This window comes from Mus caroli, unplaced genomic scaffold (assembly GCF_978045245.1).
Source record: "Mus caroli unplaced genomic scaffold, Mus_caroli_1 scaffold_12, whole genome shotgun sequence".
NCBI lineage: Eukaryota > Metazoa > Chordata > Mammalia > Rodentia > Muridae > Mus > Mus caroli.
The window spans coordinates 24873752-24897621 of NW_028227267.1; the positions used below are offsets into that span (position 1 = coordinate 24873752).

At 45.2% G+C, this 23870-nt stretch overlaps 1 long non-coding RNA gene across 2 annotated transcripts; it reads right to left on the reverse strand.

Moving 5' to 3' along the window:
• Positions 1–7816: 7816 nt before the first annotated feature.
• On the reverse strand, positions 7817–23870 carry LOC110309946 (uncharacterized). Of its 2 annotated transcripts, XR_002379776.2 has the most exons (5): positions 23768–23870; positions 9956–10077; positions 9762–9863; positions 9040–9244; positions 7817–7950 (listed from the first exon to the last, which is right to left on the reverse strand). It is a non-coding gene; the product is annotated as an uncharacterized LOC110309946 (long non-coding RNA). The 2 variants fall into 2 exon arrangements; XR_015044721.1 differs by lacking the exon at positions 7817–7950 and having other exon boundaries at positions 8990–9244.

Consider the following 23870-nt stretch of genomic DNA (forward strand, 5'->3'; position numbering starts at 1 on the left):
ATACTTTGCTTATCTTCACCTGTTGCCGTCTCTCTTTTCCCACTGGTCTCTTCTTTCCTCAAATAGCATCCTCCTATCTTCGCATCATTTATAGATAAATTTACTCTCATTCTGCTTATGAGATCAAACCTATGATGTTTGCCTTTCCAGGCCTGGTTTATTTCCCTTTGCTGGTATGGCCATCTTCCCTGTTTCTTTAAGGTTGGGGAACCCTGAACCTGTACTTTATTTATAGGCACACATTTTACAGTGAGTTCAGTTGGGCCTCAGTTCCGACATAACGATTGATTCTTCATACACCTATCCTTTTCTTCCTGGAACCCAGAGAAAGAAGATGCCCGGTGTGGGGCCGGGGGAGGAGTCACATGTGCTGAGGTGGAATCCACTCTCATGACTGCCGTGCGGGCTAACTCTCTGCACACCGTCCAGGCATGGGTGGGAGAGAAAGGGACACAGTTAATTCAGTAACGCAGAAGAAGCTGCTGAGTCTGGAAGGATGGGGTGTGTGCTTTCTTTCCCAGTAAGAATGCAGCTACCTGGAGGATCTTGTGCAAAATATGATGTAGCCAGTATCATGCTGCCAAATGTTTAATGGCAGGCTCTTGGGAGCAGGGACTCGATCTATGAAAGTTGCTCATTTGTAGAGTATGAATCCTTTCCCATGACTGGTTTCCCACTGTCAGTGGCATGACTTCCCTGAGAGTGGTTCTGGGAGTCACACACAGGTGTGCACCACTACACGGGTCCCCGACACCCGTATTTGGTATCTATGAAACAACATAAGACTGGTGATCATTGCTAACTGCAGTAAAATAATCAGGACGCAGAACATCTTGAATGCTTACTAACTTTACCTTTTCTTTTCTTTTTAATGGGTGGTGTGTGTCTCACATATTCCAGGCTGGCTTGAACTCACTTTGTAGCTAAGGGTGACCTTGGATTCCTGATCTCTGCCTTCATTTCCTCACTTCTAGGTTAACGGTGTATAATGCTATGCCTGGTTTATGCTGTGTTGAAGACTGAACCCTTGGTGCATGCCAGACAAGCCATCTACCAACTGAGCTACATCCCTCGTGCCTTTACTTTAATTTTTAATATAATTTCTAGGTGTAAGCTAAGATCATTTGGTTTTTAATTATGACTCCATTCAACAGCAAATTGGCAGGGCTCCTGGAATTTTAATTATCATGTAGTTCACTTGAGCCAAGACAAGTGGCTCCAGGTTGTCATTAGCTCTCGTGGCACTTAAGACAAACAGCCCCTGTTTTCTCTGGCTGCAGGCACAAAGGACATTGAAACTTCTGTGTGACTCAGCCACACTCACTGAGTCATTCATCCTTATTTGTGTTTTTTTTGTTTTGTTTTGTTTTGTTTTTGTTTTGTTTTGTTTTTTTAATCAAGAAGCCCTTAGGATCTGGAAATACTAAAATGAACAGGAGACCCTGGAGCTAGCCAAGGGAACTGAAGACTGCATAGGCCCTCTGTGTCATCACAGTGTCTGGTGTCTGGCAAATGTTAACTATTATCAACACAATAAAAAACAACACAATAAAATTAATATTACCTTCTTTATATGAGTGTGAAGGGCATGCAGGTGCCTTGGGGGCCATGTGGAGGACAAACTGACTGGGCCTGAGTCTGTTCTCCACCATGTGGGGTCCTGAGAATCAAACTCAAGTCACAGCCTTGGCAGCAAGCACCTTTTCCCTCTGAGCCCACTTGCTAGCTTGCCACACTTAAGTTTTAACAGGTATCTATTCTCCTATGTGAGGTCTAATACTGGGGTTTGTTTGTTTGTTTGTTTGTTTTGTTTTTGTTTGTGTTTTTGTTTTGTTTTTGCTCTCAAAGATGAGTACTCTGTGCCAAGAATGCAGAGCCCATAGCTGTGGCAGTTTCCAACTTTATCGATGCTGGGTTGAAATATCCGCAGAAGAGCTCTTGTAACTGAGACTAATTTTGTTGTTTTATTTAGAATGCAAAGTTTGTGATTTATCAAAATGAAAAGAAACTCTCCTTGCCTTTTGTCCCCTCAGCAAACATTGCTTTAAAACCCGTGTCCGTCCTCATATTCATTCTCTAAAATAATGTGGTGTGGATTAGAGTCAGTGCGGTCCGTCTGCCTTAGGATTCGGCTCTGTGAACCTTGACAAGTGTATCGGGTTAGGTGCCCCCACCGCAAGTCAGTGAGATTTATGTTGCTTTTAAGTGACATTGGGTTGCTATGTCTGCTTGTGTTATGGAAAAACCTACGTCCCGGGTACTCACAGATAAATGCATGCAAAACACTCTTCCATGATGTGATAGTTAATTTTTGGTATCAGTTTGACTGGACTAAGGGAGGCACCAACTTTGGTAAAACTTTATATCTGAACCTGCCCATGAAAGTGTTTACAGAAGAGATTAGCATCTAAATTGGTGAAATGCCTAAAGCAGATGGTCTTCCCCAGGCTGGGTAAGCATTTCTCCTTCCACTGAGGTCCCAAGTACAGTAAAACCTGAATCGGGTGGGGATTGTACTGCCTTTGTGAGCTGAACAGCATCTTGCCCGTGGATAGTGGTACCCTTGGGTATCCAGCTGTGGACAGCAGATAGCTCAGCCTCTGTAATTACAGGAGCTGCTTCCTATAATCTCCATTCACAACATACAGAGTACACGTGTATTTTCTGTTGGTTCTGCCTCTCTGATGAACCCAATACATACAGCAAATACTGATGGCAAGAGCAACATCATCCGGTGTCTTAGTGTTTCAATCAATAGGAGGTACAATTTGTGGACTAGCAAAGTCAACATTTGTTCACAATGCCTTATTAAAAATTGTTACAGGAACTTAATTTGTTGACTTTCCTTCATAAGACAAATAAACATTCCTCTGCATGCACACATACGGAGTTGCCCAATGTACATTTTCTCCACTGAATGTATGAAAGACTAGCTTGACTGGGCGGGAGGGGGGAGGTTGGACGATCTTGCTGTGTTTTCTGGGTCACTGTGTTGTGACTAAATTGGGCTCAGGGTTTCAATCCAGGACAAGGAGCTCTCTGCTCATTTCCCTTTCCTTTTCCTTAGATAGTTTCTTCACAGAAGCAGGCATTGAGTTAACAAACACAATGGACATGGGCTCCCTTCAGTACCTCACACAGCTAACACCCATCATTTCACATGTCTGATTACTAGCATATTTCCCTTCTTGTACCACTTTAACATTTCTCATTTTTGTTTATTTATTAATTAAATGGAGTCAAGTCTTGGTGGTATAATCTCTGGCTGGCTTCGAACTTGTAGTCTTTCTGCCTCAGCCTTCTGAGAGCTAGGATTACAAGGATGCACCCCTGTGTCTGAAAAGATGATTATCATTGTTATCTTGAGGCATCTCTCTCAACTCTGGCTGCATATAATAATTACAGAGGACCTTGGAAAAAAGATGAATGAAAAATACTCCAGGGTTTGTTCTAGAGTACTGGAGTAAAATCACCAGAGAGAAGATTCAAACATAAAACAAAACAAAACAAAACCCTCCTAGAATGTTCTAGTGTGCCAACCAGATTCCACAGCACTGGGCCAGCTCTGCATGGGAACTCTTGCTTCATTTTGGAGCTCTTTCTCTGGCAGAGTGGTCAAAAATGGTGAGGGGAGGATCCCAGAGCAGACGCCTGAAGGTTTGAAGTAGTTGCAGCTCTGTTGCCAACCAGCCATGTGAATTTGGCCTTTGTGGTTAGTATCAGAAGCAGGGCAGGGGTAAGGGTAAGGGCAGGGGCCCAGCAGGTGCAGAACTGAAGGAGACACTGTTAAGACAGACTTTGTTGACCTGGTTGGGACAATCAGTGTCTCTTGAGGCTGGGGAGACAAGATGGATCAGTGGTTGTAGCACTTGCCTTGTCTGAGGAGCAGAGATCGGAGCCCCAGAACCTCCAGAATTCCGGGGTGTGGTGATTCTGGAGGCCAGGTCTATAAACCAGCTTCCGAAGGTGGGGCAGAGGATTCTGAAAGTAAACTGGCTATCAAGTCTAGCCGTGTTGGGGTGGTCTGGGTTTGACTGATAGGTCCTGCTTCCAGTGACTATGACTAAGAGTCACGATATCAACCTCTACGCCTACCCCCATGTGTACGTACTGCCTAGATATGCTTACATGTAGGCAAACATGTGCGCGCGCACACACACACACACACACACACACAAATACACACACACACACAAGAAAAAAAAATGTCTCCTATTCTGTACCCTCAATGTCTTGTTTGTTGTCTTGTAACCCCAAGTCTTTTCTCTCTGTGAAGCAGGATGGGTTTGCCTCTCTCCACAGCCTTCCCTGGTGCTGATGTTTTATGTCCCATACCTAAAGCTTAGGCCAACTGAGAGCCAAGCGAGACTCATAATCACGCAGGTGAATCTGGCCAGAAGCAAAGATGAATAGTGGAAACCAGAAAAAGCCTCCTTCTCTGCAATGAGCAGGTGCTTTTTGTTGTTGTTGCTATTGTTTTTGACTTTTTTGTTGTCCTCTGTGATCCAGTAAAGTTGTGAAACAACGCTCAGCCTTAACCCTGCCACTGCATCAGCCCCTTGGGCTCCAGTAACTTTCTTTGACTTTTACCCCAGACAGGTTGTAATCTCTACCTTATGACAAAAATTTTTCTTGTGCAATCCCAAATTTTTCAAAACATGTGTGCTGAAAAGGGCAGATAATAAGGCATGCAGCTAACTATCCCTCCCACCCCAGGCACATTTATCTATTTATTTATTCATTTTAAATTTCAAATAACGCTGTAGACCTTGGATCATCGGTGTGCAGATTTGCTGCCTGTGGGCTGGTGAGAACTGGTCCTTAATTTTTCAAAAATTGTCTCAACTGCTTGTAAAATATGGCGTCATTAGAATTAAATTAGAGCCAGTCCTGGTGGTACATTCCTGGTGGTACTTGGGAGGTGGAAGAGGGATCAAGAGTCCAAGGTCATCTTCAGGCACATAGTGAGATGGGGACTAGACTGGCCTTGGTGAAGCCCTACCTCAAAAGTTCAAAAACGTCCTCAAGGCTCAGGGAGCATCATAGGAGAGGGGATGAGAGGAGTGTAAAAGCTCGAGGAGGGGAGGTCTTCTGGATGTGACGTGCTATACCCTTGAACTTACTGCTATGATTGTATGAATAAGCTAACAAGGGCGTTCCGTATTTCATCATGCAGCACTAAATGGATTTAGGGAATTATGAGAAAAGGGGAGGGGCTTCATGGGCATGAAGGTGAGAGGGTATTTGGGGAGTAAGAGGAATGGAAAGTTGAGGGTAGATATATATAACATTGTATCCATGTATAACATTGTCAAAGAATAAGCAAGATATATGGTTGTTTAATTTTTTTCTTCACAACTTACAAATAAATTATATTAAAATGTAATAAGCACTAATTTGTTTTTCATTTCTTAATTATAATCATTTTCTTGAGGCTATTACATCTAATGCATCTGTATGGTAGAAACCCTGAGTCGAGTGAGCTACGCACAGCCCTCCCTAACTGTATGTTCAGTGTTAGCATCTGATCTGGAAATTGGCCACATTGGGAACACTTACATCATGGACATTGCCAGCATTCACACACCAGAGCTTTCTCACTTAGAGACTCTGTGTTAAATATTTTCCAGTCTACCACTGGTGTGGACTAACAAGAAAGCTAGAAATCATGGTGGTATGGATTTCTGTGCCCAGTACAAAGCAATTCCATCTGAAGAGAAGTCTTCATTGATTAGCCCAATACCACACCTGTCTTCCAACTTCCCCACTTCCCAAGCAGGCGAAAGCATTATATATTCTCAAGTAATCTTAGAAGGCTGTTGTGAAAATGTTGCACTTTTAACATGAAAATTCTAAATAATAATTCTGTGACTTATGATTTATGATTTCTCTCTTTTTCTTCATAATTGTTTTGAAATAGGGTCTCATGTAACCCAGGCTGGCCTTGAACTCTTCCTCCTCCTAACATTCCCTCTTAGGATTTCAGGCCTGCACCACCACAGCTGGCAATGTGGTTCATTGACAGTCCTTCAAAAATGTAAGAGTCTGGTGCCTGGTTAGACGGCTGGTGACCTGAGTTCAGTTCACCATGGATGGAGGGGAGAACTTGACACAGTTGTTCTCTGACACCTATATGTGTACAGTGGCAGACATGACCCTTCCCCAATAATAGGAAACCAAATTTAAGCTTAAAAAGTGAAAACCTTCTATCTACACAAGCTATTGTTACCAAAGCTCAAACACTTCCCAGGGAACAGTGAACAGATAGCAATATAAGAAACTGGGAAATGGAGTCTGTAAGGGTTACTCTTACCTTGTTTCTAGGTCAGATGAGCAACAACATTCTTACACTGTATCCTTGGAACCTGAGCCATGATGCAACCAAGCAACTGCTGTGTGTTTTTTGAGACAGTATCTCTCTGCGTAGCTCCAGGCTGGCCTCAAGTTCCTGATCCTCCTGCCTCAACCTCCCAAGTACTGAGATCATAGGTGTGGACTACAACAACCCGCTGTAGCAGTTTTTAAGGAGGCAGAGTGCAGTCAGTCATTCTGGGTTACCTGAGCATCAGACTTAACTCCTAGCTGAAACTCAGGGTTATTATAATTCATAATTATGTTAAAAGTCTTCATTTATAGGCATTTTTCACACTCTGAAAAACATGTGAACAAAATGCAAAGCCTCATTTATCACTGGATCCTGTGACTTGCTTGTCAGAGCACCCTACCCCCACCCCTCCTAGACCTTAGACTCCCTCTGAAGTGGAGAACTCTGCCTCTGGGCTATGGTGGATAAAGTCCAACCCAGAATCAGAACCTCAAACCCAATCTGGAGTGGTCTGAGCCTGGCTGAGGTCTACAGGTCCTTGGGGGAGGCGCTCAGCTATGGCAGGAAGCCTGAATCCAGTCCAGCCTCCAAAGCTTTGTCTGTAGAATAAAGAATGACTTTTTCCCAGTCACCATTGCTAGCAATCAAACGATTTCACTTCAAAGCTGCACTGAACTCTCAGTGTCTCCAGCTTACCAGGACCACGTTATGTGCCTAGGGACATCTAGTCAAGGGGGCTCATGAAACTCCTAGACTCCCACCTCCACAGACTATTTGTATTATATGAAGGTTGGACCAGCCCTGAGAGGAAGCTGTAGTGTCTTTTAATGGATCCATCCATCTCAGAGGTGTACCGTTGCAGTGGACGTTGGATGTTCCTGCTCAAAAGACGCTGGGAAGCGCCAGCTGGAGGTCAGCTATCCAGGTGTTTGTCTTTTCAAATAACATGTTAGTTACTATTTTATGAGAGTGTCTCCTGCATGTGTGTCTGTGCATGCCTGGTGCTGGAGGAGGCTAGAAGATCTGGGGGGAGGATTTGTATCTCCTGAAACTGGAGTTACAAATGGTTGTGGGCCATCTTGTGGATAATGGGAATCAAACCTGAGTCCCCTAGAAAAGGAGCTCAGCTCTTAAGTGCCAAGCCATCTCTGTAGACTCCAGCTGATTTTTGTCATCAGAGAAAAGAAGTTTCATGCCCCAAAGAGTAGAGAAACTGGGGCAGGTTTGATGGGTTATTCGGTAAAGGTATTTGTTTCCAAGAACAATGACCTAAGTTATGTTCCCAGAGTCTACAAGATAGAAAGAAGAAACCAGCATCGGTAAGTTATTTTCTTCTGGGCCCCACAAGGACACTGCATGAGCATGCACGCATGGGCGCGAGCTGCAGGGTCATCTACAACTTGTCAGCTGCCTTTGAGGCACAGAAAAACAAAACATTCAGAACACTTTTAAGACTTTACCATGTCTCATGGTTTTGTGGGTCACGTGGAACAACGGCTTGGTGCTAGATGGAATAACACCACTTAGATAGCTGGTGGTTAGCCTGGTGTCAACTGGCACAGGGAGATTCTTGCCTTTTGTTGTCCGTCAAGTTATCCCAGTGATGGCCTCCAAGTTCCCAAGAGCTGCAAGAGTGAAGGCACACGGTGTAAGCAGTTTGACAGCCCCTGCTCCTCAGAGAGTGTAGGAGCTTTCTCAGCATCACGTGGCCGCTCAGTAGCTGAACCATGATGAAAACAACACTGGCCCGATGTGAAGATTGCACCCTTTCCTTCCTCGTGTTGGGGATCTGACAGGATGGTGAGGTCATGCTGCTATCTGTTGGGAAATGGTTCTAACGCTTTGTCTTAATTCAGCTTCCCAAAGCTGCGCTTCCAGAAGCAGGGTGTCCCTGCCCCCAGTGGGGTTTGATTGGTAATAAAGAATTGCCGGGCTGGGCGTGGTGGCGCACGCCTTTAATCCCAGCATTTGGGAGGCAGAGGCAGGTGGATTTCTGAGTTCAAGGCCAGCCTGGTCTACAAAGTGAGTTCCAGGACAGCCAGGGCTACACAGAGAAATCCTATCTCGAAAAAAGACAAACAAACAAGCAAAATTTGCCATACAGCCAATGGGTGGTCAGGGAGACAAAGGTGGGACTTTTAGATTGCATGGACAGGGATGGGGGAGAAGAAGAGCAGAGAGAATCGCCATGACAGGTAAACAGAAAGATTAGACTAAAAGAACCACCATGTAAGAATCAGGGGAGTGTGTGCTATCCGTGGGGAGGTTTAGAAGTGCCCAGCCATTGAGCTAGCTAGGCGTATTAAAAAGTAAGTCTCTCTGCGTGTGTGTGTGTGTGTGTGTGTGTGTGTGTGTGTGTGTGTGTGTGTGTTTAATTCGAGAATCCAGAGAGTTCTGGCGGTTGGCTGGAGGCTCGATCCCTCACTTGGATAGCTCAAAGCAGAGGATTAACTATTCACTGATACAGCCACCACACCCTGCTTTTGAGATGGGATCATTCCTTCCCCACCCCCACCCTCCCTTAGCTCACTGGATCTAGAACTCTGACTTCCAGAACTTTCTACAGTATAGCCTTTACCAGATTCTCCATTCCCACTGTTCTCTGGTACTGCTGGGCTCTCTTGTTTGTGGGAGGCAAAAGAAACGCATCATTCTCACCCCCTCTGCTCTTTGGGGCCCATTTGTCAACTCTGAAGTAGATGGAACCCTCTTACATTCCTGATGGGCTTGATTGTCAGGAAGGTTATGAGGTTCTCAGAGCCAGAGCTAAAGCAACGATTTTTCTCTGCTTCCGGGTTCTTGTTAGTGGGAGCCCAGTCACTTGGTGACCCATTTGAACTGACACCAGAGAAAGGACCGAGATGCTGAGAAGTACCATCTAATGTCTCAGGGGATGGTGATCTTGAATGCACTCTCTTCCTGTGGAAAGGAAGGAAGACAGCTGCTGACCATGTGACCGTGTGATCCTGTGACAGTGAAGCCAGGAACATCAGCGACCCTCAATGGATGCCAGCAGAACAGGCAGATGTTAAGGTTAAATCGCTTTCAGCCCACAGCAAGGAGGGCTTTGAAAGACTGCTACCCCCCCAAACTCCCACCCCGCCCCCACATCCCCAACACTGCCAAAATCCACAAACACCACTCTTGTCAAAAACCTTGGTGACAGAATGAAAACGGAACTTAAAGGTGGATGGTTAAAAACAGCAACTAACAGGTTGAAAAGCTCTGTGTGTTAGGCTAGCCTGGTCTACATTGCAAGTTCTGGGCCAGCCAAATGCACACAAACTAAAAGCCAAATTATTGGATTTTTCCCAACATTACTCTTATTTTTCTATCCAAAGACAGTGTATTTTCCTACTTCTCTGTTCCGTGATTGGGGGGAGGGGACAATTTAAAAAGCCGTTTCTCTTCAAATAGACTCTTCTTCACATTTTACCTGTTTCCTTGTTTGAGGAGAGTTTACACTTAAAGTTGTTTTCCGCTTCAGATGCCACGGTGGAGGCTTTGGATTTCCAGGATCTCCCCCTTTGCTCGTTCCCTGTGAGGAGATTAATGAGAATCCCATATGGACTGGGAACAATCGGCTTTGCCCAGTGACCTGGGAGCTGTGGTTGTCTTCTTGGTTCTCACTTCCTCCTGGAAATCCTTCCATAGATAAAGATCTGGCAGGCTCAGCTCCGTGACGGGCGCAGTCTTTGGGTTGTCAGAAGTTGCAGCATCCTGTCCAGCTGCCTCTGGAGGAGTAGTGAGCTCTATAATTGTGTACAGAAAAGACTTTGAAGGGTAACCTCACGTTTATTGTCTCTTGCATGCTTTAGACAGCTCTCTGATTTTGTTCAGAGATAGCTCTGGCGTCTCTGGTGATAGTCTGAACAGTCTGGTGTAGACCTGAGCCTGAGGGAAGCTGGTCCTGTTTTTGGCTGTCGGTGTGGGCCCTATAGGTCTATGGGGGAATCCCACTGCCTCACCGCAGGGAGGAGTTTAGGAATCCAGAGCTTAGATATGGAATGGATGGTATTCTCCAGGCCAAGTGCCTTGGTTCAGAAATGGACACGTGATCATTCTGACCCAAATAGACCAGCCAAAACACCAATCCAAGATGGAAAAGTTTTATATGAATTTCAGGGGAAGAGTGTTCATATGTGAAGAGTGCTCATGTGTGTGTGTACATGAAAACCAAAGGCCAATGCCAAGTGTTTTACTCAATCACTCCCATTTTATTTATTTGTTTGTTTATTTATTTATTTATTTATTTATTTATTTATTTATTTCTGAGATCGACTCTCTCACTGTACCAGAGCTCATCAGTTCGACTAATAACTGCCCAGGGAGCCCCAGGGTCCTCCTGTCTCCACCTCCCCAGTGCTGGGATCACAGGCACACCCTGCTGCCTCTGGATTCTTTTTTTTTTTTTTTTTTTTTTTTTGGTTTTTCAAGACAGGGTTTCTCTGTGTAGCCTTGGCTGTCCTGGAACTCACTTTGTAGACCAGGCTGGCCTTGAACTCAGAAATCTGCCTGCCTCTGCCTCCCGAGTGCTGGGATTAAAGGCATGCGTCACCACGCCCGGCTTGCCTCTGGATTCTTTGTGTGAGTACTAGGAGATTAAACTCAGGTCCTCATGCTTTCTAATAGAGCAAAACCCAGGCAGTTGGCAAGCCCCAAAGGTGCGATAGTCACTTTGCTGCCTGCCTGAGACTGTCCAACCCACACAGAGGGTAAGTGCATCATATTCAGGCAGAGTTGATGGTCTATCCGCCCATGGGTGGTGGTCCAACACCTGGGTCTTTTCAGCTCAGTGAACCAGTAAGTCCCTTTACTGCATATGCCAATCAATATGGGGTTTCCTGTCAGTTAGGGCCCTGGTAGTCAGTTACCATTGCCAGTTGTCTTAGTTAGGGTTTTACTGCTGTGAACAGACCAAGGTACCTCTTATAAAGACAGAATTTAACTGGGGCTGGTTTGCAGGTTCAGTCCATTATCATCAAGGTGGGAGCATGGCAGCATCCAGGCAGGCATGGTGCAGGAGGAGCTGAGAGTTCTACAACTTCATCTGAAGGCTGCTATAAGCTTGTTCCTATGTGACTAGGGGAAGGGTCACAAAGCCCAACTCCACAGTGACACACTTCCTCCCAAAAGGCCACACGTACTCTGATAAGGCTGTATCTCCTAATAGTGCCACTCCCTAGGCTGAGCATATTCAAACCACCACACCAGTACAGTCAGCTTTTGCCCAAGAAACGTGAATGGCAAATCAAGAGCTCAGCTTTCAGAAATGCTATCAGCAGAAGTGTGTGTGCACACACAGGAAAGAAATGCAAGCCCTCCCTCCTGTGTCTTAAACAAAGAAGGAATGCCACACACCTTTGAAAGAACTAAATGAGAGAAGCAAGGGCTTCTGCCAGCCTTCAAAATCCCAGCTTTAACAACAGCAAAGCCTTTGTTGTACTCAGACAAATTCCTTCTGAGAAGCTCTTTGGGCAACCCCATACAAGGCTTTACCTCATACAAGGCTTTACCTTCATTGATCTCCTCAGCAGTTGAAGCTGAGGTAGTCTCTCCTCTCCTCTCCTCTCCTCTCCTCTCCTCTCCTCTCCTCTCCTCTCCTCTCCTCTCCTCTCCTCTCCTCTCCTCTCCTCTCCTCTCCTCTCCTCTCCTCTCCTCTCTTCTCCTCTCCTCTCCTCTCCTCTCCTCTTCTATTTCCCCCTTCCCCTCCCCTCCCCTCCCCTCCCTCTACCTCTTCTATATGTCTTATAAGATGTCTGACCAGAACACAGTTCTGTGTGACTTACTTTTTGTCTTGACAACCTTGCCATTCTTCTCAAAGCAGCTCTGTTTCTGTATGAATATGTAGTTAAGAAGATAATGCATAAAAAGAAGGAAGAGGAAGAGAAGGAGGAAGAGGAAGAGCAGGAGGAGGAAGAGGCAGCAGCAGACAGGCATGGTGACACATCCCTTTGATCCCAGTACTTGAGAGGCAGAGGCGAGGGGATGTCTGTGAGCTTAAAGTCAGCCTAGTCTATACAGTGAGTTCTAGGACAGCCAGGGCTATGTAGAAAGACCCTGCCTCAAAAAAAAAAAAAAAAAAGTCAAGTGTATTGATTACTTCAGTGTTACCATGACATCACCTGTCATGTGATGTCAGCTTGAGGGAGGAGGGTTATTTGGAACATCCCTGTGTATCATAGCAGGGAAGGCGTGACTGAACAGTTCTGCCTATGTCAGAAACTGTCCACATCAGTGTGGATTTGTAAGCAGACTGAGCAGAGCCAAGCATCAAGTCCCTGACCGTAGCCTTCAAGGGCTCATCCCCAGTTACCTACTTCTACCAGGTAGGTCCTACCTCCTAACAGTTTCATGGCCTTCTAAAACAGCATCACCAGCTGGGACCAAATGTTCAAACTACGAGCCTGTGGAGGACATTTCACATTCAAAGCATAACAACCAGCTCTCTGCTGCCTACATGCAAGCTGGGCACATAGGTTCAAATAATCAGTCCGATCCTATCTGGCCTCCACTTCCTAGTCCGAAGCAATTTGTGAGGGTGTTTTCCTAAACACAGAGTTCTCCTGCCGAATTTAGATGGAGCAATTTTTCCAGGTGCAAATGAATGATCTCCCCACTGACAGACGACATCCTACTTAGACCTCTACGGCCGCTGTTCTTTTAAAACAACGGTTTTAGATCTGTTTACTTTATTTGATGAATATGACTGCTCTAACTACCTACACATATATAAATATACGCCACATGTGTGCTTAGTGCCCACAGAGGTCAGAAGAAGGGATCAGATCTCATGAAACTGGACATGCAGTTTGCTGTGAGCCACCATGTGGGTGCTGGAAACAGATCCCGGGTCCTCTGCAAGAGCAACAAATGCTCTTAACCCCTGAGCCGTCTTCAGCCCCCGTTGCTGTGGCTCTCAAAGACTCTGTTGCAGCCCTGTTTCGACGGTTACTGCTTTTAACAGGGCTCTCAACTCGCTGCTGCTTAATTATTAGAATGGCTTTCCTCCGTGTTTAACGATGGCGCACTATTGTTGATTGTCACACATGCTCCTTGGTAAGCACCAGTGGTAGGAAAGTCACACATATAGGATCGTTTACTTCTCAAGTCTATTACAAAAGATCCTAAGTCCTAAGGATAGTAAGTATGTAGGAGTTCAGAGAAGAAAACGTCCTGGCCTGGAATAATTGAGATTTCAGCAGTGCAACCTGAGTTAGTTAGCCTTGTGGAATTCAGATGAGAAAAGAAAAAGGATGTCTGCGTTGTTCTTTGTTTGCTACTGGAGAATTGGGATGTGAACTCTGAGCTGCTGCTCTGATGCCATGCCTGCTTGCCTGCTGCCCTGATCCGCGCCATGATGGTCATAGATTCCTAATCCTCTCAAACTGTAAGTCCCAATCGGATGCTTCCTTCTGTAAGGAGCCTTGGTCATGGCGTTTTGTCACAGCAAGAGAAAAGTAACCAATTCAAATGGATAAAGAAAATGTGGGAAATATTCACAATAGAATTTTATTCAGCTCTAAAGAGAATGAAATCATGACATTTTAAGGAAAATGGCCAAAATTAAAGATTATTATGTTAAGCGACACAACTCTAAATCAGAAAAATCAATGGTCCACGTTTTCTCTCATAGGGAGAATTTAGGTTTAAAACTCTCTCTCTCTCTCTCTCTCTCTCTCTCTCTCTCTCTCTCTCTCTCTCTCTCTCTCTCTCTGGTGTGTGTGTCTCTCTCTCATGTGTGTGTGTCTCTCTGTCTCTGTGTGTGTCTCACTGTCTGTGTGTGTGTGTCTGTGTGTGTGTGTGTGTGTGTCTGTGTGTGTGTCTGTGTGTGTGTGTGTGTATCATCATAACACGGGAGAAACAGTTTGAGAAGGAACATGGGGAGAGAGTATAACAAGGTATTCCTGATGTAAAAGCAAAGAGGGCCTCTATTTTGAAGGAGGGTGGGAACTGGAAAAAGGCGGATGGGGGACAGGTAAACAGGGCAGTGGGAGAGGGTGACAAATAATGGGGCATATTAGTATATATTTAAAATGTCATAATAAAAATCCACCACTTGGCATGCTAATTACAAATAGTAATAATTAATAAGTACGTCAGGATTCCCATTCACCATTAGAGCTACCTCTTCCTTGGTATACCCTGGGTGCATTTTCCAGAGAGCATGTGTCTCAAACTAAAGGTCAAAAAGGAGATCGGTTTCAGTCCTAAGCTACGGAAGGCTGGGTCTTTCTCTAATATGATTTGCTTCCTGTTGCTAAAACACAGTCCCTTCAGATGAGACTGCTAACTAAGGGAGGCCCCTCCTGTCCCTTTCCTCGGGATGAAGGAGAGTGAGAAGCATCGGTGTGACAGCTAAGGAGCTTTATTTATTCCCTGTGGATAGTGGCATGTCACCAGAGAGGCTGGAGTGACAGAGCTGACCCATAGCCCAGGGAGAAAATGGCCTGGATCTTTGACAGAAGTAGGCAGTGTCCAATTCCTCTTGGGAGGAGGGGAGAAGAGGGAGAGCTTACAATGAGAAAGCCGGCTCTATTCCACAGCGCAATTAATGCCACTACCTTTTTTTTTTTTTTTAAACATTGTCTTTTAAGCTATGGAGGCTTTAAGCCCCATCTAGACATCTAGAGTGTACTAATGACTGCTAATGGATGCATTCTTTTAATAAATAAAGAGGCTCAAGAAAATTGCCAGGTATTAAACAGAGTCCCTTGTGCCTTATCTGAATCTATAACAGTTCTGTCAAGTGACCTTAGTGAAGGAAATATGACTCTTCAGAGGGAAAAGGGTCTGGGTCTCTTTGGTGCCGTCTAAGTTAACTGCGGGGAAGAACAGTGATTCATTGGCCTATCCTAAGGATGTGTTGAAGGGGCCACATCCAAATTAAATTATACATTTCCTTTTGTTAGCAAGGAAAATATGAAAATGGAGCCTCTGTATTCCTTTCTGGGTATTACATCATCAAAGCCCTGTTGCATATTGGCCTCTTGGAATGTCCACCATGAACTCAAAGAGCTTGTGTAAGTTGTCATTATTTTGTCCATTGTTATTTTTCCCTTGTTCTCCTCCTCCCTATCTCCTCCTCCTCCCCCATCTCCTCTCATCCCTCCTTCCCATCTCCTCCTCCCCATCTCTTCTCTTCCCTCCTCTCCTCCTCTCCTCCATCTCCTCCCCCCATCTCCTCCTCTATTGCCTCTTCATGCATTTTCATTATTGTTTTCCTTGATTTTTTTGAGACAGGATTTTGAGGGGCTCAGACTGACCTGAGGTTTACTATGTGGCTAATGCTATCCTTGAACTCCTAGTTTCTCAGCCTCTATCTCTCTAAAGCTATAATTGCAGATGTGCACAACCACAACCCTAATCCCTAATTCTTCTTTTCCAGGACCCTACACAATGTGATTTTACTTGCTAATTTTTAACTCTATTCTGGGGAGTTTCTAAAAACCTTAACCAAGTCCTAGTATTTTGCTCTTAGGAGACACTTCCTAGCACATAAGAAGTGATCCAATAGGGGCTGGTAAGATGGCTCAGTGGGTAAGAGCACCCGACTGCTCTTCCGAAGGTCCAGAGTTCAAATCCCAGCAACCACATGGTGGCTCACAACCATCCGTAACGAGATCTGGCGCCCTCTCCTGGAGTGTCTGAAGACAGCTACAGTGTACTTACATATAATAAATAAATAAAAAATCTTAAAAAAAAAAAAAAAGAAGTGATCCAATAAATTTATGGGAAGATTTTGCAAGAAAAATAGACAGAGAAAACAAACTAGAAGTTCAGAAAAGAAGAAATGGTCATTAGTTACATAAAGATGAACTGCAGTGTTTTCTTCAATATGTTGGCTATGTTTGTTTTCTGTGCTGGGCTTCAAATCTTGGGCTTCGCCATGCTAAGCCAGCACTCCAACACTGACATATAATATTTTAATTATTAATTTCCTGTTCATATATACACATATGCATAATCTTGAAGCTAATATTTTTTTAGGAGGGAAAGACATTGATATTGGGAACAGAATGGACGGTGTTATCAGTTATCTCTTGCTAAGTAACAAGATATTCAAAAGCCAAGTAGTATAGAACATTGGCCAATGATTGCTGAAGATTCTCTGGGTCAAGACTTCAGACAGAGGAAGTGGGAGAACTGGTTGGTCTTTGCTTACATGGAAACATGACTGTCTACAGTGTTCAGATGGGCCTTCTTCTCCATCTGGGTCCGTGCTGCTGCTGCTGTGTTCTACAGGAGTCCTGCAGACTCCACACCTTGCTTCTCACCTTCCTTCTACATCATCATCACCATCTACTCTTCCATCTCCTCCTCCCCCCTTTCCTGTTCTTCTTCCTCTTCCTCATTCTCTTCCTCCTCCTTCACCTCTTCCTTTGCCAGAAGGATATTTGTTTCTTTCTAAGTATACAGCTTCCAAATAATATTTGTGTAACTAAAGTTTGATGGTGATTGAATTGTATTAACTAACAAAGATGTACTCATACGCTATATACAGTTCCTGCTGGAGATATTCAGAGTGGGGTACAAAACTTTAAAACTCTGAAAGCTTTAGAAGGAGCAAAGAAAAACCTTCTATTGGTGGAAGGATATGGGGAAATGGCACAACCTCTGCTAATATAACTTTTATTTGCCTGAGGTAATTGTTGTCTTCGAGGCTTACTGCCTCTGTCTGCTAACCTAGGCTTAGTCCTGGAAGCTTCTAGCCTCTGTGTGATCTTCTCTAAGCCTAGAATTTTTCAGCCTCTGAGACTTACCGATAAATAAACTCATCCTTCCTAGTTCTTTCAGTTCTCTGGCTGATTCAACTCAGCTCTTCTGGCTCAAACTCCTCTCCAAGATGATGATTTAATCTGACTTCTCTCCCTTTCAGCCTCTGTCTTTTTACTCTGCTTGGCCTCAAATTAACTCTGGCAATCTGTTCTTGTTCCTTCCCATTCTCTGGCTCATTCTGTCTTCACCTGTGTCTGGCTTATTCTCTCTGCAACTTGCCTCTGTACAACTGTTCCAGCTAAACTGCCTTCTCCCTCTTTTCTCTCTGTGCTGCGATCTCTTAAGTAGCTTCCCATTCTTCTCTCTTCTCGGGAGAGTTGGACACATCCTATTCGGTCAAATCTTTCTCTGATTCATCACTTTGTCTGCCACTCAATTATATGTCACTTTCAAACATAGTGTTCTTTCTGAAAACTAACTTTACTTTCATTGTTTGGGATTAAAGGTGTGTACTAAATGCATGTCTGTATTCCAGCCAGAGGGGTTAAAGGTGTCTGCTAAAGGTTGAGCCACACCACAACTAGAAATGATTTCTTTCCCCCAGTAAATAACACAATCTCAGGTTCACAGAATGATCAAATATCCTTCAACAAACTACCTCTTTCCTTAGGAATAGAGGGAGGACTAAGTTACAGACAGATATAAGGCTATCTTAAGAGAATCTTGTCATCTGAATTCCATTTCTGCCTCCATCAGGGTCAGGGCTTAACTATGGGAGGTTGTGACTATCAGGGCTCTACACACATGTGAGACGTGGTTAGAGAGCTGCAAGGACCAGGTCAGTATCTCCTCTCTTGGGATCTGCTTACTTAGGTTTCTGCCCCTTCCCACTACCCTGCCAAGGACCTTGTCTGAAGTTAGTTCATCTGCTTGACTGTCTCTTGTTTGTCTCATCCTTCTGACCTGCTTGATCCAACCATGCTGATCAAGGACTTCTGAATCTTGGGCTTGCCCCTGGTGCTTGGTGGCCATAGTCCCTTATGATTTCTTTTTCTACATTCATTTGAAGGTTAGCCTATGTGAGTGACAGCAAATTCAAGCAATACCCTAAAATAAAGGTCTCTCTTTGTCTATTCCAGTCCCATAGCCCTGCACTGTCAACAGCCAAGCAGCCATTTTCCTTGTAGATGATTTCCTATGTTTCTGTAAACGTGTGTGTGTGTGTGTGTGTGTGTGTGTGTGTGTGTTCACTTGGACAGAATGGGTCTCAACACAACCATGTTGTTCCATAATCCCCTTTTTCAGTTACTCTCCAGTCATGCACCTTGGTCCACACCATACTTATGCTCTGACATAACTCTAACGGAGGCAACACTCCACAGTATGGCTGCTCCACAGTATTTGTCTAGCTCTTTTCCTTCTTGCCAATGTTATGCCTTATTTTTCTGGCTCCTATAAACAGCTGGGAGTGAACCCTATGTGGATGGCTCTGCAAGCATGTGTGTTATAAAGAGCGAACTTACAGAAGTGTTGGACAGGGCTGACCTGGTGGTATACGCCTGGCTTACTGCCTCATTACCTTTCACAGCTGATGTCTTGGAGACACATCGTCTACCTGCCTTCCTTGTGCCCTCTATGATTTGCCCATTCTGGGTTTCTCCTTAGGAGCCCATTCTCATGGCCTCTCTTGAAGGTGTTTTCCTGGGGAGCTGTGCTGCTGCTCATCTTCACTGTTAATCCTGCTTAATTATATAATCCATGCCCTTGGCGTTTAGTAAATGAATGGATGGGTGTGTACCAGATGCAGATAACAATAGCATTAAACAACAGCAAACTTCTTGCTCTTGAATGAGCAGCTATGCAATCAGCAGCAAATAATTGTAAATAGTTGCTTAGATAAGTATTATAGAAGACAATGTGGTGGTTAGAATAAGAATGGTCCCCATAGATCATATCAGGGAGGGTTAGGAGGTGGCCAGTTGGAAGAAACTGGGGGGATGGGCCTTGAGGTTTCAAAAATCCCATTCCAAGTCCAGAATCTGTCTCTTCCTGCTGTCTGGATGTAGAACTCTCAGCTATGGTTCCAGCACCATGTCTGTCCACATGCTGCCATGCTCCCACGCCCCCATGATGACTAAGCCTCTGAACCTGTAAGCAAGCTCCAGTTAAATGCTTCCCTTTATAAGAGTTGCTGCGGTCACAGTATCTCTTCACAGCAAAAGAACAATGACTAAGACAGACAATAAGACAATAGACACTGCTAGAGACTTCTATTGTTCACAGTCAGCTGGTTTTTGCACACAACCCTACACAAGGGAAGGACTGAGCTGACTACCATAGGTAGAAGAAGGTTGCAGGCATGAATGGAAGGTCTAATAGGTCTGAAGCAGTTGATTGAGGAGCTAGATAGGAAAGCCACGGCTGGGCTCCCCAAGGAGAGGACACCATCACCCATAAGGTTGTATAAGCCCCTCCCTAAGGCTGACATGGAAAACTGGGATGGAGCTTGTCTAGGGGAAGGGGGATAGAATCAGGGTCCCTCTCCCTCTCCCTCCCCTCCCCCTCCCCCTCTCTGTGGAGAAAACAACTTTACAGGGGTTGGTTCTTTCCTTCCACCACGTGGGTCCTGGGGATGAAGCCAGGCTGTAAAGCTTGCAGGACGAGTGTCCTTATCCACAAAATCATTGTGCCAGCCTCCAGTGTGCTTTCCTCAGAGGGGATTTAATAGGAATAGCTGTTGACAGAGTAACCAAGCAGGTAAAGTAGGGCAAAGGAGTGAAACACGGTGCAGACTTAGGAAGCAACCTCTACCCACAGGCTGGAGGAACCAGAGGAAGAAATTGGCGGTAGTAAAGCTTAGAAACTCCAAGGAGAGTGTTGGGGTCTGGGGTCTCGCCCTCTGAAGAGTGGGACCCTCGGCTGGTGCTGGTGCCTCAAGCGAGGGTCAGCATGGAGCTTCCTCTCCAGACACTGAACAGGCTGCAAGGGAGCTGCAGTTGAGGTGGGAGGTGCTTAGAGGACCAGTTAAGAGAAACAAACAGGCCAACAGGTTGGGCACGTAGAGCAATGATAGAGCACTTGCCTAGCACCCACCAGGCCCTGGGTTCGATCCCCAGCACTAAAAGGAAAAGAAAGAAGGGAGCAGGTCTCTGCCTAAGAGCCCAGCCTGGAGCCTACTGTCAAAGCAGGTGTTTATAGCATACAGAACATCCACTGCGCTGTGAAACTGGTACCTGGTGATGCCCAGCCTCCTTCGCTGGTGAAGAAAGGCAGGATACAGGGAAGAGAGAGCCACTGTGGGTCATTCTCAGACCCTTGATTCCAGTCATCTGTTTTTCCTGTTGCTGAGACCTGGCTGGTGCTAACCTCTCAAGTCTAATAACAGCCGTTCTGCAAGAGGAGCAGACTGGGAAGGCTCAGCTCCATACTTGTTGAGTCTCCAGTTCCAATCACAATATACTTTATCACAAAGTTAATTCACGGCTTATCTAGTGATACTCATAAGTATCATGGTGCTGTGTGGCCATCAGGCATCCATGTGGTAGGAGGCTCAAGAAGTGACTATAACTAGTGTCACCTCTACACAGCCAAATCCATTTAACTTTTCCTATTTGCTGTGTCTTTGGCATCTTGGCTTCCACCTCCATAGCTTTTTCTAATGCCACCCACCCCTTAATGCTCACTCTATGTACAAACTCCGATACGTAAACTAAATTAGGACAATTCCAGTTACTGGCCCACAGTAGTTGGGTGCGCTGCCTTCTTTCCTGTGTTTGCATTTTCTCCCTTCCCCGAGGGAAACTAAGCAACAAGAGGCTGTGGGCTGGATTTCTTAAGGGAGGTGCTGATAGCAAGCCTGGCAGAAACAGTTCAAGAATGGTCTGTGTGCACTAAGAATGGTCTGTGTGCACGAAGAATAATCTATGTGCATGATTAAAGCAGGTTGCTCCTAACACCTCCCCCACCCCCACTGGCTACAGATGCCGTAGGGGTCATTTTTGCAGGGAATGTGGACTTAAAACTTCTAGTAACAAAGACTAAACATGTGAACAGAAGCAAGAGCACATACTGGTATGGAAGGAACAGCAGTGTGCTGAAGCTGTTGCTAGAGCCCTTCTTGTACTGATAAAGAATGAGAAAGGATGGAACTGGAAGAGGAGGGAGGAAAGAGCAGGAAAAGCACCGAGTAGCAGGACATTGTCACCAGCAGCTCAGGTCCACCTGAGAGCTAGGTTTGGCAATGCTGCCTCAATCGTACTTTTGTCCTGGAACTCACCACCATCTCTGAATGCTGTGCTGCTGTGGAGCCAAAGTGGCTTCACGCTTTTCTGATGGCTTTCTTCCTGATGTTAATCCTGCCCTGCTTTATGTGTTCCTGTTTTCCTGTCCCCAAGGCTCCTAGCATCAGTGCAGATGCTCTGAACTCACAATCCACCCATCCGAGCCTCCGGAGTGCAGGGATGATAGGCCTGTGTTACCATACCCAGCTCTCTCCAGCATGGTTACAGGGCTCCGCACTGTCCTGGAGGTGTCAAATGTTCAAGTGTCGGAAGCTGCTGTGGAGTGTGTGGATTCAGCATGACCCATACGTTGGATGCTGGTTTAAATGCGTGTGGGTTCTTGCTGTTTAGCTCAAGCTGAAAGGAATGAGATCTGTTTCTTGGTGAACAGCTGGTGTCTTAGTCAGTGTTTCTAAGACTGTGAAAAGACACCATGACTACAGCAACTCTTATCAAGGAAAGCATTTAATCGAGGCTTGCTTCAGTCAGAGGTTTAGTTCATTGTCATCATGGCAGGAAACATGGTGTCAGACAGACAGACACAGTGCTGGAGAGGTAGCTCAGAGTTCTACATCTGGATCAACAGGCAATAGGAAAGAGAGAGACACTGGGCATGGTGTGAGTACTTAAAACTCCAAATCCCACCCCCTAGTGACAGACTTCCTCTAACAAAGCCACATCTTCCAATCCCTGCCAAGCAGTGCCACTCCCTAGTGACCAAGCATTTAAACACATGAGTTTAGGGGGGCATTCCCATTCAGACCCCTGAAGCTGGTGTCTTGCTTCTCTCCAAAAATTTCTCTGAGATGGGGGGTTCTCTGTGTAGACTTGGATGTCCTGCAACTTACTGTAGACCTGGCTGGCCTTGAACTCAGAGCTCCACCTGCCTTTGTCCCCGGAGTGCTGAAGTCACTGCCACTGTAGCCACCATCACCCACAAAGAGCCTATTTCAATAATTTTGGTTGGTTTTTTTTTTTTTGATTAATAAAGCAGATGAAGTCACAAGAGATATTCACGTTTTTTATTGTCTAAGAGAAGTGTACTGCTGGAAGGAATGCAGAGAAGAGGGAAGCCTTGATGCCCTTGGCAGGAATACAAAGGAGCACAGCCCTCGCAAAGATTCCTCAAGAGATTAGAACTTCTGTATGATCCAGCTGACCCATGTCTGGGTTATCCAAAGGGATTGAAGTCAGTATGGTGAAGAAAATATAATTTTCTATACTCCCATATATATCGGAGCATAAATCACAGAGCCAAGAAATGGGCACAATATCAGTCTTCACCAATTGATGAATGAATAAAGAAAATGTGGTGCATCTACGTAATGGAATACTATTCAGCCATAAAAAAGAATGAAATGCTGTCATCTGTGACAACATGGATGGAACTGGAAATCACTATGTTAAGTGAAACAAGCCAGACATAGACCGGTTAGCATCATGTGATCTGACTGGCATGTGGGCTCCGAAAGAGCTGGTTGCATAGAGGTTGAGAATAGAACGGGGTTTCCCACGGCCTGGGCATAGTATGGAAGGGAGGAGTGAGAGAAGATAGTGAACGAGTACTAGGTTACGACTAGACAGGAGCAAGGGTGAGTATAGACGACAGTAACAAACCATACACTTCAAAGACAAGAAGAAAGGATTCCGAACCTTCTGACTACCTAGAATTGATAACTGTGTTTTAGGAGATTAAGATGGTTAACCCAAGGTAAGAGTTACTTGACTGGGATATCACATGGTACTAATAAAGGCACCCTACATGTATCACTTAAAATAGATTTAATTGGAACCAAAGGAAACAGAGTCAGGGCCTGCAAGGCTCCCAATAAACCAGAAAGTAACACATCCTATGAATAGCCAGTCTGTTCTTTGATTCGTTCCCCGATTCTGTCTAATCATGGTGTTGCCTGGCACTCAGAGAAAACTGTTGTCTTTGCCAGTTGTCCAAATAGTGGAAATTTCCCGAATTCTTTGCTGCAGTTTCTCAAAGTCAGTGGACATATGCTGTCTTTTGAAAAAAAAGCTGTCTGTTACTAGGGGAGAAGAGAAATAAAGGGGATAGAGACTCATAGGCAGACTTGCTGGAATGGGTAGCAAAGGCTTCCTAGAGACGTGAAAGATGGTGACCACAACGATCAGGCTTGTCGTCATAAATCTGAAGCCCAAAACACAACCTGTGGGTCCCTAGGTCTCGGAGACATCAAGACAGGGAGGAAACAAGTCACCATCAGAGCCTTAGAACTGGGCTCTGCCACAGGCTGCCACCACCCTCCCCCACTCCCTTGTCTTTCCTTCTCTGCAGCTCCTAGAACACTGTGTCCTCGAGCTGCTTCTTCTCCCACCCCACCCCCATTCCCACACCTCTCTGTTGAGTTCTCTCCATCCACTTTCTCCTTTCTCTAACAGTAAATATAGGAACACCACCTGCAGGCAGTCTCACCCGGGCTGCACCACATCACGGGAGGTCACATCACGGGAGGTGTTCACGTGCGTTCCCACAAGGCCTGCGGATCTCCATCGCTGTATCATTCACTGGATATACT